This window comes from Triticum aestivum, chromosome 4D (genome assembly GCF_018294505.1).
Source record: "Triticum aestivum cultivar Chinese Spring chromosome 4D, IWGSC CS RefSeq v2.1, whole genome shotgun sequence".
NCBI lineage: Eukaryota > Viridiplantae > Streptophyta > Magnoliopsida > Poales > Poaceae > Triticum > Triticum aestivum.
This window is the reverse complement of record NC_057805.1, coordinates 263,247,766-263,265,390: the sequence shown is the minus strand read 5'-3', so window position 1 is coordinate 263,265,390 and position 17,625 is coordinate 263,247,766. Positions and strand designations below refer to the sequence as shown.

Genomic DNA, 17,625 nt, shown 5'->3' with positions numbered 1-17,625 from the left:
GCAGGCCTAGCCCCACGGCAACAAATTGAGGGTATCAGCAGGATTGCTTGCCAGGTAAAACTTGTTTACTTGAATCTCTACTCCTAATATCTGAGTTGGCAGTCTCGCCTCACTCGGTTAATTCTTTCCCGCTGTTTTTTTCGTCCGGTTTTTGTCTCACCTTCCACCTCTCTCGCTGCAAAACAAAAAAACCGTACACCCTCCTCTCTTGATTCACCCCCCGATGTGACTGCTCTCTCTCCCTATCTTCTGGCCATGCGGCACCGGCCCCATCTTCCGCTCCGCCGCCATGTCCGTGACGCACGCGTTCTCGTCAACGAAGCGGCTACTGGATCCGCGCCGCCGCCGAAGACAAAGCCCCCACCTTGTTTAGAATTTCCTTCATTTGCCGTGTTCCACCCATGAAGGAGGGGGCGTCGGCGGAGAAGGTCCTCATGCAGCCGTGTGGTCGACCACTACGACGCGACCATGTGGTGGGTACCCTCGGACGCCACACTGCCGGGCCGGAGGGAGTCCAGATCCAGTACCTCACCAAATTCGCCGCAGCACGGTGAGTGCACCTGCCTTGGGAATCCCGTTACGCCCATCTTCTCCCCCGAGTTGGAGCGTTGACGATTGGCGAACCCTAGATGTGCCTCTCCTCGTCCCCAAGTTCCCTGCTCTCGATTCTCCATTATGCGACTCCGCTTAGTCTGACACTACAGCTTCTTCTCTGACTCTGCGGTTGTAGGTAAAGCACTGCCTTCCTGTCCTGTGCTTTCTCTTGTGCTCTTTGTGTCCATGCCATGGCCATCAAGCCATGCTAGGTTCTATGTTGGACATGGAAATTTCTAGGATTTGGGCATGTGGTGATGGTCTGCTATGTCCCTGTTTCACTGGATTTACTGATCAATGAATGAATCTATCTAGCTGTGCCGTGAGACATTTTATCCATGGATGATCGATGGAAATTTGCAGCAAGGACAGTTTTTTTCTGGCCTATGAAAGATCTGTCTCTACAGGAAGGATGACTGAAGGTGGTTCTTTCATTACCCCACACGTATGCATACTACTTGAAAGTCATGCACTTGGAGATAACACGATTCAGGAGTGCATATGTTTCTAAAGCGTTTGTTTATAATGCACCATTTATCTACTGCCCTCCATCATGCATCTAAACTGAAAATAATGCACAACTTGGGCCCCAAGTGTAATTAATTGTTCAGTACCTCTTAACTTTTTAACCTGGCTATTATTTTCACTCTCGGTGTTTAATTCCGTCTCATTGGGTTGGAACTGCAGGTGCCATGACATGGATTCTTGTAGGTATCATAACTCAGGAGGTAAAACTCATGGTACTATTTCCCCAAAGTTGGTTCTTTCTTAATTTTTGAATCATGCTTGTTGTGTGCGGACGGTGCGAGAGGAACGCGATGGTTTTTCTCTGGATCATGTGGTAGTTCTCTCAGTCTTGTACATGTTCTCTAAATCATGTGGTATTTCTAAGTGCTCTGCATGTTGTGTGCAGGATAGGGGACTCGGAGGCAACGACTGGCGGTTGTTCTATTTACACCTAGAGTGGTTGACAGGCTAGGGAGCAGGCGATTTTTCACTCGTACTTGGTCACCGATGGAGATGAGTTCAGGGGAAATGTGGCTAGGAGTTTGTACAGGTCATTTTTTTGTCCTCGCTATGTTATCCATTTACACTGATCAGTAACTGTTTTTTTAAGCAGGAAATAGTGTAGCGTACACGAACATAAAAATTATAGAAGGCAAGGAGGACAATCTGAGCAAAAACATTATATTTTTTTAGAAAACGACCAATATTATGTTGAGTATTGAGATGTAGGTAAGACATGTATAATCTGAACTGTGGCATATGGAGGGCATGTATAATCTGTATGTGCAGTTTTTAATTGTATGTTGAATGCTTGTTCTTTAGAGCCACCTTCACCGACATCACGCGCACCTCTGTGACCTCCCACAAGCGACGCCCTGAGGTCACCCACACAAGCAGCCAAGAAATTCCACGATATCACCCCGCTACTTCACCAACGACATCAAGGCGGTCATGGATGAGAGCTACTGTCCTCCTTAGAGAGCTTGCCAGCACCCCATGCATACAAAGTTGACGAGTCCAAGAAGAAGAGCAAAGACACTAGCACGTGTGCTCAAGAAAATACACCAGATTGAACGAGGTTAGATTAAAGTTTCTTCATTCTTCACTAGCTTTTCTTGTGCCTTCATGTAATTCAGATAAGTATCATACTCTGCCCGTATCATGTAATGAAAACCAAAAAGGCACAAAATATTTTGGCTTCTTGCCTTCTTCGTAGTTGTCCATTTCGTTCTAAATTTTGTTAAGTGGCAGACATATTTTACATTAATTAATAATTAACCTTGCTGCATACTTGAGCTAGCTTGCAATGAAGTGGGCAAGTATGCATGTTCTTGTTGACTGAATATTTTTCATAAATATGGGAGTATGAAGATAAATTGTTCTTTCTTTACTCACTTGACATAGGGATAGTAATATTTTTGTGTTTCAGAGTGTTACATAATTTATCAACGGGAATAGAGACTCTAATCTGATGATGTACATCAGTTTTAATGTGATAGAGGATCATGGTGGTCAATGGATTCTGCACCTGGTAGTACACTTAGAAAGGAAAAAAAATTGTAACACAATGATATTCAGAGAACCCGTGCACTACGTGAGATTTACAAGGTATTTAGATTAGTGTTTGTTGATAATTGCAAAGTCCAATTTTTGTGAGTTTCATAATTTTTTCTATCCCTGTCGACGTACTAATCTGCTATTCTTTGATGTGCAGTTGGTACCGAGCGGACAAAGCTAAATAAGTTGGCAACAAAGAGCTGGGAGTAAGCTAGGAGCGGACAGACAGGGCACGAGGGAGAACCTGGGTGGGGAGCGGGCGGACCATGGATAGAAGAGAACAACACCAGGTTTGTTAATTACTCAACAAGTCATAGATTGATCTCTTTTTTGATTGGTTTGGAGTGGCTTATCAGGCTTGCCGCTCGATCACAACTTTATCTCTTGATTTATGTCGGTGGACAGAAACACCCTTTGTAAAGTTTTCTAGGGGTCGTTCTGAAACACAACATGTTCAGTGATACCAACCGCTTCGAGCTCCTTCAACCCGCAGCCAACACTTCTTCAGTTTCTCACCGCAGGTGAGTTCTCTTCGCACCAGCATTAGTGATAATCATTGTACGTGCTGGTAATCAGAGTTTAGATACATGCTTCTAATGCTAGCACACCCCCCCAGGTGGACAGAGTTGTGGCCGAATGATATAGTTACACAATTAACTGACTTGGCAGAAGAGACATTACTTATTATGGACAAAGAAAGATGCATAATTTTCCTAATCTGCTTACTATTGGTCGTTCCATTTATCGTTCATGGTAAAAAATGCCCAGAACATGAGTTTGTACTTGCATAACTATCCATGCCTGTTGGCACTACACCGCTTTAGCATACTTTAAGTGTGTCCTTGTATTATCTCTTACATCGGGTAAAAAATGCCCAGAAAAAAGAAATGATGAGGAGAAAGGTGTGACAGCTCCCGGGTGCCCCACCCTCATGAACAGTAAATTCAAAACAAATTGAAAAAATAGACAAATCTGAAACTTTGGGGGATTAAATATGATTAAACTTTTGATGTTCTTGCAAAGTTTCAGCCATAAATAAAATTTGAGGAGCCCTCGCCAAAGAAAACACTGCTCAAAAGTGCACATAAACTTTAAACTGTGATTTTGTTTTTTAGGTGAGTGCTCCTTGAATGTTTGTTGTGGCTGAAACTTCGTAAAAATATCGAATGTTTGATGTCCCAAAGTTTCAGAATTTTTTTTTTCAAATTGTTTTGAATTTACAGTTCATGGAGGTGTAGGGGCACCCAGGTGTTGAAAGTCCTGTCTCAATGATGAATGTAGTGAACTCATTCTTGTAGTTAAAGATTATGTCTAAAATTGATCATTACTTGGGATGCTGCCAACTTGCTAGGCGATCATTAAATTGCCATATTTCTTTTCCCTCTTATTTACATGTTATGAATATATTTGTGCAATAGAATTTAATATTTGTGTTTTCACGGGTAGGAAGAGACAAGATCAGATCGCTCACCAATGACGAAGACGTTATGTGGTCGTTCACCAGTGATGAAGATGTGGTGTGGTCGTTTACCAGTGATGAAGAGACAAGATCAGATCACTCACCAGTGATGAAGATGTTATGTGGTCGTTGCTGTCGTGCTAAATGTTGATGTAGTGCCAAATAAGATGTGGTGCAAAATTCTTGGGCTAGACATTATGGTACAATGGAAATTTGGTAGTCTTAGTTGCCTATCATACCCATTTGTAGCCTATATCACACTGCAAAGTTCCATGAACAATTTGGTCCGCAATATTTTTCTGTTATATTGTTCCTGCCTAAGCATGGATTCCTTTCAACATGGAAGTGTTTTTCACATCTGTGACAATCTTAAGTTGTATAAGGTTGCCCCAGTATGATTTTGGATGATATATTATGACACCGACAAGGAGGCTATTGGTGCTCATTCAAATAGCAGTATGAAATAACCCTGCATATATTTATTGTTTTTTAATTTAAGCTTTCCAACTCAACTGAAGTTATTATTTTTATAGTATTTACTGACTTTTAAATATTGTTTTGCAGGCTATCTGGAACGATTGTAGGTATTAATCAAGAAGTCCTCAATAGGTGGACTGGCTCAAAATGAGAAGCATGCTGGTAACTTGTTAGTTGATTGTATTATGCATTTAAGCGCGTAGCAATTCACAATGTTAATATCTTCTGGATGCCTTGCAATATTTTAAATAACTGTGTTTTTTCCGGCCTAATGTGGTGTGCTATCCGGAGGCGTCCTCACATATGGTCTGGGTTTTCTGATAGCCAGACATATGGAGACAATTTGGGTATCTGACTCTCTCTCTCTCTTCCTCCGTTGCAAATAGAATAATGAACAATCAGTAAGACTAATATTATAGACCTCAATCCTACCGTGTATTAGACTTTTGTGCCAATATTCTCTGGGCAAGTTTTAGCCTTGTAATTCACAATCGATGATGCATGTTATTCACCCTTTCACCCTTATATTTGATGTTAATGTCTGAGTATATCTAATCAGGGTTTCTCTCCTGTTGGTTTTTTGATAGGAGGTTGCTCGCTTCCCTTTTATGTCATAGTTCATATTACAACACACACATTTCTTTTTGAGCCTTATGTAAAAATCCTTTTGAGGCAATACACCAAATATGAAGTTACATAACTCAAATAAAACTGGAAAATTATTATAAAAATAAAAATAGATGTCAATACAAATTTAAATAGTAAATGTCAAAGATTGATATATCTACCTCCGCAAAGATAGGTGCGAGTAGCATCTTCTTGCGGATGTGTTTTGCTTCATTAGTTTATAAATGGTAAATTGTATGGTTTCAAATGCCTAAATTCATATGTAATAGTTTGCCAGCAAATGGCATATTGCAATGAAGTTTTTGGTTGTAACATGTTGGAATAATTGTTTTCGAACATTAAAGGGAACGAAAATCCTCCATGTGTTGTTTTTAATTAATGGATAATAAAAATGCACATGCTTTCTTGAAAAAATTGATATTAAGCATAAATTAAAAAAAGGAATTCTAGTGTTATGATCATATTAAATGGAGTGCACAATAAAGAGTTCAATGTTAGCGTACCAGCTTCTTTATTTCATGCATCAGATATGATAATCTTTCTATGTATATAGTCGAATTACTTTTTCAAGTGAAGTAGATTTCAATTGTTTTTTCTTTTGTTATTATCCATCTTTTCTATTTGTATAAAATTTGACATACAACCAGTACAAAATTCAGAAAGCCCATGGAAACGCATGGGCAGTCTACTAGTGTATAGAGGCATTTCACCTCTGCATGGATATGATACATGCACAAGTACCCAGCATGGCATGTCTTTTTCATTAATATGCTGATACAGAACACAAACATGGGTAAAGAAGATTACATAATTTAGACTAAAGTTTGGCAAGTGCCTACATATTTTAGACTGAAAAAAGTTGAAGTGCCCTTTCTTGTCCCTCTCCTCCTAGGCACTGCGGTGGGAGGTGAAGAGGGCAAAAGGAGCGCCTGGGCAGAAACCCAGCCTGACCCCGTCAGGCCCCTTGGCGAGGAGCCTGACAAGAGCGAGAGGGTGCGGGTGAAGGTGATGGTGAAGAGAGCGGCGGAGACGGCCCCCTGGCCACTGCCACCAGGGCCAGCAGGACGCGGTTGGGCGAACAAAGCTGGAGAACACGAGGAAGCATGCCAGGGTCCAACTGGAAGGCTACTGGAGGAACCGGAGGCACCATCCACACCTCTCATTCCAACTCCACGGCAAATCACCTTGCCGGAGAGGAGATGCAAGTGCAGATGGTGGTGCCGCCAGCTGACAGTGATGGTGCGACAGGTGTTCAGCCGGAGTCGGAGCCGGAGTCTTCCTTGTAGGCACTGTCGTCATTGCCATCACTGTCCTCCGCGTTGCTATCGCTCGAGGAGAAGCTTTTGTCGTCGGTCGAGCTCTCCACGCAGCACCCTAAGCAAGTACCTAAGCAAGTACCCGAGCACCCAAAGATCTTGATGGAGAGCAAATTGGCCTCCATTAATTTAAAATGGAGGACATGCCCCTCCCACAAGCTATGGGCGCGAGCAAAGGTCCTCCAGCCGCGTCGGAAGAACATGACATGAGGGGCAGGGAAGAACACATCCACCTGCATGTTGCCATTACAACAACCCCTCATGTCCAACTTCAATGCACGCGGCTGTTCGAGCTCCATCACCCTCGTGAATGGAGCAGGGAGGTGGAGACGACCGAGCAGGGATCTGTGCAGTCTGCTGATGAACTCCAGTGTGGTCTTTGACGTGCCCTCCAATGGAGGTTGCGAGATCGGCGGAGGGGCGACCAGGGCGCCCCCTCGTCCTCCTTGACCTCGAACGCCATGACTGCCGCGACCTCTCCCCCTCCCACCTCCTCTCATGGTGGGCTCCGCCCCCGTGTCTTTCGAGGGAGGAAGGAGACGTTGTCGAGCAGAAGTTGTCGTCGCCACCACAGGAATAGCGCCACGCCCTCGGCCTCTCACCATGGTGGGCAAGAACTGCTAAGGGAAAGGAAGCAGTGAGATGTGTGGAGAGCACTCTGCCCCGCATCCCTTTTTATAGGCGAGTGAGGCAGGGGGCTAGCTCTTTTCCATGGAGGTAGCCGCCCCGCTCCTCTAGTCCGGCTCCCCCTCACCATCAACGGCTCAAGGAATCAAGGCCGCCCCCTGCAACAATGCACGACGTCTGATTTTCTGCCACGACGCTCATTGCCGTGCCCTCTGCATCCTCCACCAACCCTGCGTAATGCATGCAACACACATGGTAGAGGCACCACGAGCGGGGAAGATAATGGGATGGCAGTTACGCCCCGTGAACGTGGGTCGTGAGTCTCCCATGGATCGTGGCTCATTATCTCCCCCACGACGTCCTACACGGCGCTCGGGAAAGCTGGAAACTGATCCAAGCTCAGATTAATGAAGAAGCAAAGAAGATATCAAAGGACAAGCTACCACCACCCTCTCGCATGTGTACGGGACAGGGCCTACCCCGACGACGCCCGGCAGCGCGTTCAGGCTAGGCCCGGGAGCTCCTGTAGGTGCAACAAACACTACTGCAGGATGCCGCTAACGCGACACTACGATCAGAGACCTTTCGACAAAACTGTGTGCGATGCAATAATCACAAACGGTGGTGTACAAAAAAGGTGCAAAACGTTTGCGATGACAGATGCATCAAACACGGTTCAGAATATAGTTGCGCGTGCGATGCAGGGCATACGGTTCAGCTCAATTAACTGTTTGGGATGAGGAGGCACAAAAGAAACGGGCAGTCAGATGAAGGTGTGTGCGATATACATCATACGGTTCACTGGGATGAACTGTGTGTGATTGGGCAACACAATGGAAACGGTTCAACTGAACAAGATGTGTGTGATACGCGGCAAACATGTCCGTAATCTGAAATGTGTGCGAAGACCAATAATAACACATATGATTGCTGCTAATAAGGTGTGTGAATTGCTTTGTCTACAGTAGAATAACATGTATATATATATAACTTAAATAAACATCCAATTACAAAAGTGACTATACAGATCATTCGCACACACCTCAATAAACAATTGCATGCATTCTAAAATAGGAGAAACGATCATCTAGTCATCTACTTCTTGTGACGCTCCTGGCTCAATCCCTCGTCTGGGTCAGGAAGAAGACAGTTCCTCATGTCAACGATCCGCCTGTACGTCTCGTAGCTTGTGTATGCGTCCATGGCCGCATACTTGACATGTTGTTCATCCAGTCTCTTATGCCACACACTGTGCCAGGCGTTCTTCTCCTTATTGCTCTCTTGCTTCATCTTCGCGTAGTAGGGGTCGATGATGGCCGAGGCGAGGTCAACCAGGGAGCTCAGTTTGCTTTCGTCGCTGCCCCAGACCTTGTAGTGGTGCTGGATGTTGACAAGATTCGGGCATTTCAAGTCTGAAACCTTGAGCTCTTTTAGATCGTTGGTGGTGTTCACTGTAGCGAAACTATAGTCGGAGTTGTTGATAAAGCTGGAGAAATGCTCACAAGGCCTTGTGGCAAGGTGGAAGTGGTAGACGAGGACGTCATGTCGCGCGCACAACTGGGCGACGGCAACCTTCTGATCGTGCCCGACACGACCGATGGTGTACTCGAGGTCGAAGCCGACCACTAGGTACTTGTCCTCGGCAAGGAACTGCTCCATAGTTTGGATGGAGCTCTCCACCGAGACCGGATCGTTTGTGTACATCACCGAGAGGGCCTTCCCCCTCACGTGGGTGTCCACTACGTGATGCGTGATGAACTGCCCGCCGTTGTCGTCGTCGGCCGCTGGGGCGCCATTGGAGCCACGGGGAGCGCCATTGGAACCGCTGGATGTCCTCTCTGTATGTGTCCTCGTGGGTGTGCTTATTGTGTCGTGTGAGACGAGAGATGAAGGTAAATGGCCGCAGGAATAAAAGGGGGCCGGGCAGCGTGGATTCTCGGCTTGTCCGCATGGCAGTTTTTGCAGCGGGTAACTGCATCGTCGCGCAACGCCCGACGCAACCGCTTGCACACGAACGTGCGTGATCGTGCGCCGGCCCAAAACACTGGTAGCGCGTGTGGAGGGAGAGGGCGGAGCACCCAGAGGGACGCGAGAGCAGAGCGCGCCGTGGCCGCCTGAACCGCAAGTAACCACACGCATAGAGCAGTTGAACACGCAGGAAATGGTCGCCTACAAGTCGACCGACAGTTGCGCCGCTGCGTAGAGAGCGGCCGTGTGGTACCACCTCCGTCTAGTCTATAGTCTGCTTTATATTCCGTGCCATACTTTGCCCTCAAATTTAACCAACAAAACGTTAATGCATGTTTTAAAAATTATATAATTGGAAACTATGTTCAAACACAAATCCAACTATATAATCTTTGGCGGTATTTTATTAGTTAAATCATACTTATAAACCAGGACGGTGGTATAGTAGGTAATTAAATCGCAAATGTTTTTTATTAACCATATGTGTACGTGGCCTTTCGTCCTCCTCTCGCACGTCTTGTCACCCCGCTGCCGCAAACGATTTACAGCGCAAGCTTGTGCAGCGCTCGGAGGCGTTCTTTTTGCCAAACTGTGGCGCCAATGAATCGTCGGTGAGCCTGTTCCCATGCAACCTCGCAGGTTCCCGCGCAAGCTTCCCGCCCGACTCGGTGAAATCCCCCAAAATCCCAATGCTTACCGGCCTGCTATAAAAACCCTCACGGCGGGCGAGTCCTGCGTCACATTTTCCCCTCCATCCCTGTAGCTTATCTCGTCTGCTTCTCCCACATTCGCCAATGGCACCGGTCTGTCATCGTCGCTCAGCCACTCCGCCGTCATCAGAGGACAGCTCCAGCTGAGAGGCTACACCGCGGCGGTGGCGCAGTCCCCGGTGTAGTGTAGTGCGCGTGGCGTCCCTGTTGGGTGTGCGCAGAACACCCACCACACGCTCCGCCGCCGGTGCCCGTCGGCAGCTGTAGCCGGCCGCCGTTGCCGCAACACCACCGTTGAAAGCCAGGGCCATCGCCAGCTCCGCCCCCGCTGCCCGAAGGCGGGAGATGGCCGTCATGGCCGCCACCCCACTGCCGGCCACTGTGGCCATCACCCCCCCTGCCACCGCGGCCCGAAGGCGGGAGGTGGTGGTCGTGGCCACCACCCCGCCGTCGGCTGTCGTGGCCGCCAGCCCACCATCGACCGCCGGGATCATCACCCGCTCTGCCACTGCCGCCCGAAGGCGGGAGGCGGAGATGGATGCCCGCACATGCGACAGCGACCTTGCGCGCTACACCGAGTTCCTACGGGAGGAGGAGGAGCACCTTGTCGAGCATGCAAAGAGCCTTACCGCCACAGTAGCTGCGGCACACGCTGCCTCAGAGGCAAGGAATCAGGAGATCTACGAGGAGAACCACCCCTTCGAGAGGGGTCGTCTGGAGCGGCAGAGGGCGTTCGAGGCGAGCGTCGCTGAAGCTGCATTACCGGCAGGCACCACATTGCGGTTGCCCAGCTTGTCGGTAGGCTCCTCCTCCTCCGCCTCTTACTGAGCGCGCTCGGTAGAGGAGAGGCAGCCGGAAGTAGTACAAAGCCCCTCCGCAGTAGTATTATTATTATTTAGGGGCTATTTTGTTCAGTTCATCTGACTATAGATGTGGTGGAACTGTAAAACATACTTAAAATTAGCTAGTATATATAGTTGAACTAGCTATTCCAGTACGTGGTTGGCAACAATTGGGGAAAAGTTTGGTCAGTTCAGCTGTCGAGTTGAACTATTTGTATTAATTACGAACGACTGCTTAATGTATGAATGAAATCTATGCTTAATTACTGAATTTTAGTTACAAAAATTAGATACTGCTAGAGATTTTTAGCTTCATATTTTGACAAATCGCAGTGTTACAAGGATTGATAAATCTTACCAAATTGTTTTTACGTGGTTGTACACAGGTCATCCAAAGCAACCGTTTGCGTTGAAGGGATGCACAAATCTTGCACTGCTCTCACTTTGCATACGGGTATTCTATCTAAAACGTTTGCGATCAAAAGCTGGAGAAATCCTGCTCGGCACATTTTCTCTCGGCTTCTTGGGGAAGCTGTCGGTTTGCATACGGGTGTTCTAACTAAAACGTTTGCGATGAGTGTTTTATATTTAAAAAGCGAATTAAACTGCGGCTTGGACACCATTAATGAAGAGGATGCGAGCAAGGCGGGCGGCCATGGAAGTCAAAGGGCTCACTTCCCAGTGAGCCTCCGCAGCGTACAGCTCGCACACTTCCCGGTGAGCCTGCGCACTCAAGTACAGCTTGCACGCCTCTCGGTCAGCCTGCGCATCGGATGGCGCTCGCACGCCTCCCGTTCAGTCAAGGTCAAGCAGCTGTCCGCACGGCACCTCCTACAGCCATTAAAACCAAGACACGTGGCGTCAAGTGAATGGTTAACAGAATTTTAGATTTTACTAGAATTAGAAAACCAGGCATCTCAATGTTTTGCCGGCAATCAACGGTGCCCTGGTGTTAGAAATTCATTCCCATTTCTTTCATGGGAACTAAGCATGCACCCAAGGACACATACTTGATTTTTCAACCAATTTATATGCACTGGAGCATGTGCATGTAGTTCAAATTTGAATTATGGACAGAAATGCATTGAAAACCCAGTTCATGCATAAAAATGTCCAAACGAACCCCGAAAAATCACAAAAATTCACACAACACTCATGTTGTTCTATGCTGACACGAGAAAAAATTGAAAGCAATAAGAGGCAATGGATATCGTTTCGTCCCCAAAGGTGGGACGTTTCCCTACCGAAAACCATCATGCTTGTTGTGAGAAGCATATACCCAAACCTGCCCCAAATGGGACAAAATTTGTACCACGGCATGTTGATGCCGCTCCATGATAGCATGCCAAGTTTCATGAATTTCAGACGAGTTTTGGATTTACTAGAATTTAAAACCAGGCATCTCAATGTTTTGCCGGCAATCAACGGTGGCCTGGTGTTTGAAATTCATTCCCATTTCTTGCATGGGACCTAAGCATGCATCCAAGGACACATATTTGATTTTTTAACCAATTTATATGCACTGAAGCATGTGCATGTAGTTCAAATTTGAATTATGCACATAAATGCATTAAAAACTCAGTTAATGCATTAAAATGTCCAAACGAACCCCGAAAAATCACAAAAATTCACGCAACACTCCTATTGTTCTATGTTGACACGAGAAAAAAATTTGAAAGCAATAAGAGGCAATGGATATCGTTTCGTCTCCAAAGGTGGGACGTTCCCTACCAAAAACCATCATGCATGTTGTGAGAAGCTCCGGTTTGTGAGAAGCATATACCGAAACCTGCCCCAAATGGGACAAAATTTGTACCATGACATGTTGATGCCGCTCCATGATAGCATGCCAAGTTTCATGAATTTCAGACAAGTTTTAGATTTACTAGAATTTAAAAATCAGGCATCCCAATGTTTTGCCGGCAATCAACGGTGCCCCGGTGTTTGAAATTCATTCCCATTTCTTGCATGGGACCTAAGCATGCACCTAAGGACACATATTTGATTTTTCAACCAATTTATATGCACTGAAGCATGTGCATGTAGTTCAAATTTGAATTGTTCACCTGAAATGGCTAGAAAACCAAGTTAATGCATAAAAATGTCCAAACGAACCCCGAAAAATCACAAAAATTCAAACAACACTCTTGTTGTTCTATGTTGACATGAGAAAAAAATTTGAAAGCAATAAGAGGCAATGGATATCGTTTCGTCCCCAAAGGTGGGACGTTCTCTACCGAAAACCATCATGCTTGTTGTGAGAAGCTCCGGTTTGTGAGAAGCATATACCCAAACCAGCCCCAAATGGGACAAAATTTGTACCACGGCATGCTGATGCCGCTCCATGATAGCATTCGAAGTTTCATGAATTTTAGACGAGTTTTGGGTTTACTAGAATTTAAAAACCAGGCATCTCAATATTTTGCGAGCAATCAACGGTGCCGTGGTGTTTGAAATTCATTCCCATTTCTTGCATGGGACCTAAGCATGCACCCAAGGACACAGATTTGATTTTTCAACCAATTTATATGCACTGGAGCATGTGCATGTAGTTCAAATTTGAATTGTTCACCTGAAATGGCTAGAAAACCAATTTAATGTATAAAATGTTCAAACGAACCCTGAATAATTCCATTTCTTTTACGACACACATATAGTTGCATGTTCACTCCAGATAAAAGGTCTAGCAATTCAAACACCGTCCATTGCCGCTGTGACCCCATTATGTAATTCAAATCAAGATGAAAAATCAAGTAGATCGCACACACTTTATTATCAGCAATCGTGTGAGATGTAGTACAAAATATCTTGGAGCACCGTTGGTGTATAGTATGCCTATGGCTTACACGAGAAGGTGCGTCGGCTACAATCCATAGCCGGCGTCTCAAGCACACTAGCTCGCTCCCCAAATATCATTTCACTGTTCAATCGTCGCTGGTGAAAGATGGGCACGTGGACCCTCGTCGTGAGGGCAACTTCGGTGGCCCACTCCGACGAGAGCGCGGCCGCAGCCGCCATGTGCGTGCTAATAAGGTGCATGAGCGCGGCCGCAATTTGCGACCGGGCGACAAAGGCAGCCCAAACGGCCGCTGTTGCTTCTCAGGTGGCGGCAGCAACATCTGCCTCGGGGATAGCAACTGGCGAGAGCGGCACAACAGCTGTTCGTTCCGCAGCGGCGGCCTTAGCCCTGACGGAGGTCGCCCACGACCATGTCGAGGCCGCCCACGCCTAGCTCCTGGCGGTCACCGCACAAATCGAGCGAAGCTTCTCTGACAATGGTCGGCAACCCACGGCCGAGGAGCTGGCAATCGCCGATAGCGTTCGAGCAGCCGCCCGTTCCTCCGCCGCATACCTTGCGACGACGGAGCCCGTCCAAGCCCAGATCGCGTCCGCCCACGCCTAGCAAGTGGCGGCCTTTTCCAAAGAGATGGTGGACGCGGACGACGAGATGCTTGCCGAGTATGGTGCGATGGATGCCATGGAGCCCCTTCCCAGGAGACCGTCGGGCGCGAGCTGGACATGGAGGCGGCGGCGGAGATCGACGAGCACCAGCCGTAGTAGTGCTCTTTGTTTTGTTTAATTAAAAGCGTGGGTCTTTAATTTGTTAGAGTAATGTTTAGGTTAGTTAGCTCTGTTTAATTGCTGAACTTGCTCGATTAAGAAGTGTGGTTGTGCTGTAGTCTCCTTTGTGTACCCAAATTATGCAATGACGTGGATGACCACTGTAACCATGGAAATTTGAACCAAAACTTTTGATGTTCAAACTCATCACACACGGGTTAAGCTATCTGAATCATTTGTGATGTCCACATATCGTGCACAGTTCTGAATAAGGGACCGTGTCTGATGACACTTTGCGCGCCGGTTTTTTGGCTGAAGCGATTCCAAATTTTCGGCTTCCGCAGAAATATCTACCTCCCCGCCCCTCCCCCTTACCAGAAGCCACATTTCCCCTCTTTCCGCCTCCCTTTCCATGTTGAAACCTTCACTCCTTGCTTGCAGCGCCGCCGCCTCCTCGCCGGCGACCCTCCTTCACGCTGCTCGGCCTCCTCTATCCAGGCAGGTAATCCACACCCGACTCCCATCCTCCTCCTCCTTCCAAATCCCACATGCCCTGACCGCCGGTGCGAGCGCGACACCTTCCACCCAAATCACCGACCCCTCCACCAAATAAGCGTCGGCCTAAGCCATGGTGCACGCAGTATAGCCAGAACTCAAGGAGAATTTGGTAGCGGAGAAGCAAATCACGGCCGCACGCGCGGATGAGGTCGCGATGGCTGCCATTCGTGCCGACCCCCAGATCTTGAAGGAGCACCTTGCCAATTGCTAGCTACGCCTGTTAAGCATGCTCGGTTTACCCGTTGTGTGTGCTGCTCCTGCCTTTCCTTCACAAATTCTAGTGAATTGTGCTATCTAATTTCACCATGCAATCTGTTGCTCTAGTGTATATGTTCTATATGTCATGCAGTGTGGTGCTCACTTATTAACTGTTTTGTTAATTAGTTGTCGTCTTCAGTTAACTGTTTGGTTCAATTCTGCAAATGTGATGTTCAATTCTTCAGGCTGCAATTTTGTATTGTCTTCCATGTGAGAAATAAATCGAATATTTCTTTACAAAATTGTGGGTGCATTCTGTTATTGTACACCATGTGAGGAATAAATTGAATTTGGCTGTAATACAATTGCTATAGTTGGCTATAGTTAACTGTTTGGTTAACTCTCTGATCTTCTATTAGGAGTATGTCATATTGTGCAATGTGGTGCTTAGTTAATGTTTGGTTCATTTGTTGTGGTGTTTAGTTAACTGCTTGGTTCAATTCTGCAATGCGATGTCCAATTATTGTGGGTAGAATTTTGTATTGTTGTGCATGTGAGGAATAAATCGAATTTGGCTGCACTTAATACATGAGAAACATATACAAGTGCTATATTTCCTAGTTATTAATCATGATTGGTTTGGATAAACGGGTCTTTCGTGTGGCTTCAATTAATTTGATGAATTTGCAATGTGCTTATTTTTCATCAACATATTTTACTGATAGCATGCGAACCCTTACTTAACCTGATGACTAACTACCTTATATGTGTTGCAGGGAAACAATGGGAAGCACTAAGGTTTACAATCGAGGTTAGCACGTGCATGGTCCGTTGTCTAATAGCACATGATCATGCAATTGCAGGAACCATTCTAATATTTTGGTTTTTAACAATTTGGTCTTGCACATGTAGGTCCTGCTGTCAGAGGTTTTGACCCACTGTTCGACCCTTTTTGCATATGGGGAAATGAGTTGTCCATGAATATCAATCAAATCAATAAACTCAGAAAGATTGTTAGGATAAAGAAATTAGCGACAAAAAACAACAAGATCTTTGTCTGCACAATGAAGAAGACATCAATTCACTACAAGATGGTACTAACTATTGTACCTTGCCTTTTTTTATTCCTTTGCCCCATTTTCAATATAGAGAAGATATTTATGCACATCCTTGTTTTCAGGCCATTCCAAAGCAGTTCATTGATGATTACCTCTCAAACCACCTCTATGGTCAGGAGGCGAGGAAGGTTTTCATACAACACCCACGGTTCAATATTGAAGTGTTACTGATGAGGACGAAGGACAGACGACCAATCACCCACAGGCACTGGTGTAAAGTTGAAAAGACCTTCAACATGAATGAAGGCTCAATATTCGCCTTCCGCTTTAGTAGTCTTCCAGATGAGATGCATCTGTCTATATACCGTCTATGATGCTAATTTCGAAAGGTTCTACATGTTGCATGTGGAACTTGCTACTGGTGAAGTTGTGTAATGGGGTAGCTGAGTGCTGAAGCTATATCATGTTGTACTCTGATGTATTTCAATTGTGAAATTCTGCTTCCTTAATATGGAAAATGAAATATATTGCGTGCTTAATATGAAATGTCAATTAGATTAATAAATAGATTATGAATAATTGGATAATTAGCCTGCTAATGGCGAATTAGCCTGCTAATTGTGTTTTGCTATTGCAAACGGTTGTTGAAAAAATAACGTGGCCAATGACCTCAGGCAACGCACATAGTTTCTAGGAATGAACCGTGTTGGATCAATGAACAATCACACACGACTTTCTCTTGAAAACTGTTTGCATTAGGCCACCTTGCGCAAACGTTTATCACATAAAAACTGTGTGTGATGGACATCCTTTGCAACACAGTTTCTTCAACGGATCGTGTGTGATACATTCAATAACGCAAACGATTTAACGGGAAAAATTGTGTGTGATGTACCTGTGCACGGAAACGTTTTCCTTGGAGCGACTGTGTGCGATGTGCATACGAATGGAAACGTTTAGCGGGGACTGACTGTGTGGGATGTACTTGCGATCGGAAACAATTTTGCCGTATAATTGTATTTTTTGGCTCTACTGTACGTATTTCCGTATTTGAGCGCTCGCCGGTCGCACACGACCTCATTTTGCCGAACGTGTATGCCAGGAGGGCATATCCCCGACAGTTTCTAGGTCGTGTGGGAAGGACCCCCCTATCGCCCACACTCACTTGGCGACGGTTCCAAATGCCGTCGCGGAAAGGGGTAAAAAACCATTTATTTAGGACCAACGCGCACCAGTGAAACCCCAAGGTCTGTTGCCCAGACTGTACACAGGTTTAAGAGCAAGATTGCAATGTCCAAGACTAGACCAAGCAGAAGAGATCAGACCTTTGAGAAATCAAGGGGCGGATCAAGAAGACCAAGACCAAGCTAAAGGAGCAAGACACCACTAAGGAAAAACCTCCCTTACCGGGCAGGCAAGCCTGGCGAGGTCGAGGTTGCCCCGAAGACAAGTCTCAAGAATGTCCCGACAGACATGCCGGGCACGATGAGGGAGGACTACCCCGCCAAGACTCCACCGCTCCACCTCACAATGTAAGTCACCGGGCGGTGCGGTGTCGACCCCCAA

At 46.1% G+C, this 17,625-nt stretch overlaps 1 long non-coding RNA gene across 11 annotated transcripts; it reads left to right on the top strand.

Annotated features, from left to right (window-relative positions):
* Nucleotides 1-209: 209 nt before the first annotated feature.
* LOC123097424 (uncharacterized) lies at nucleotides 210-5,119 on the top strand. Of its 11 annotated transcripts, none has more exons than XR_006447179.1 (8): nucleotides 210-1,016; nucleotides 1,282-1,322; nucleotides 1,508-1,830; nucleotides 1,924-2,179; nucleotides 2,601-2,709; nucleotides 2,816-2,948; nucleotides 3,064-3,179; nucleotides 4,105-4,455. It is a non-coding gene; the product is annotated as an uncharacterized lncRNA (long non-coding RNA). The 11 variants fall into 11 exon arrangements; XR_006447174.1 differs by having other exon boundaries at nucleotides 2,587-2,709; XR_006447178.1 differs by having other exon boundaries at nucleotides 2,531-2,709.
* Nucleotides 5,120-17,625: the final 12,506 nt, after the last annotated feature.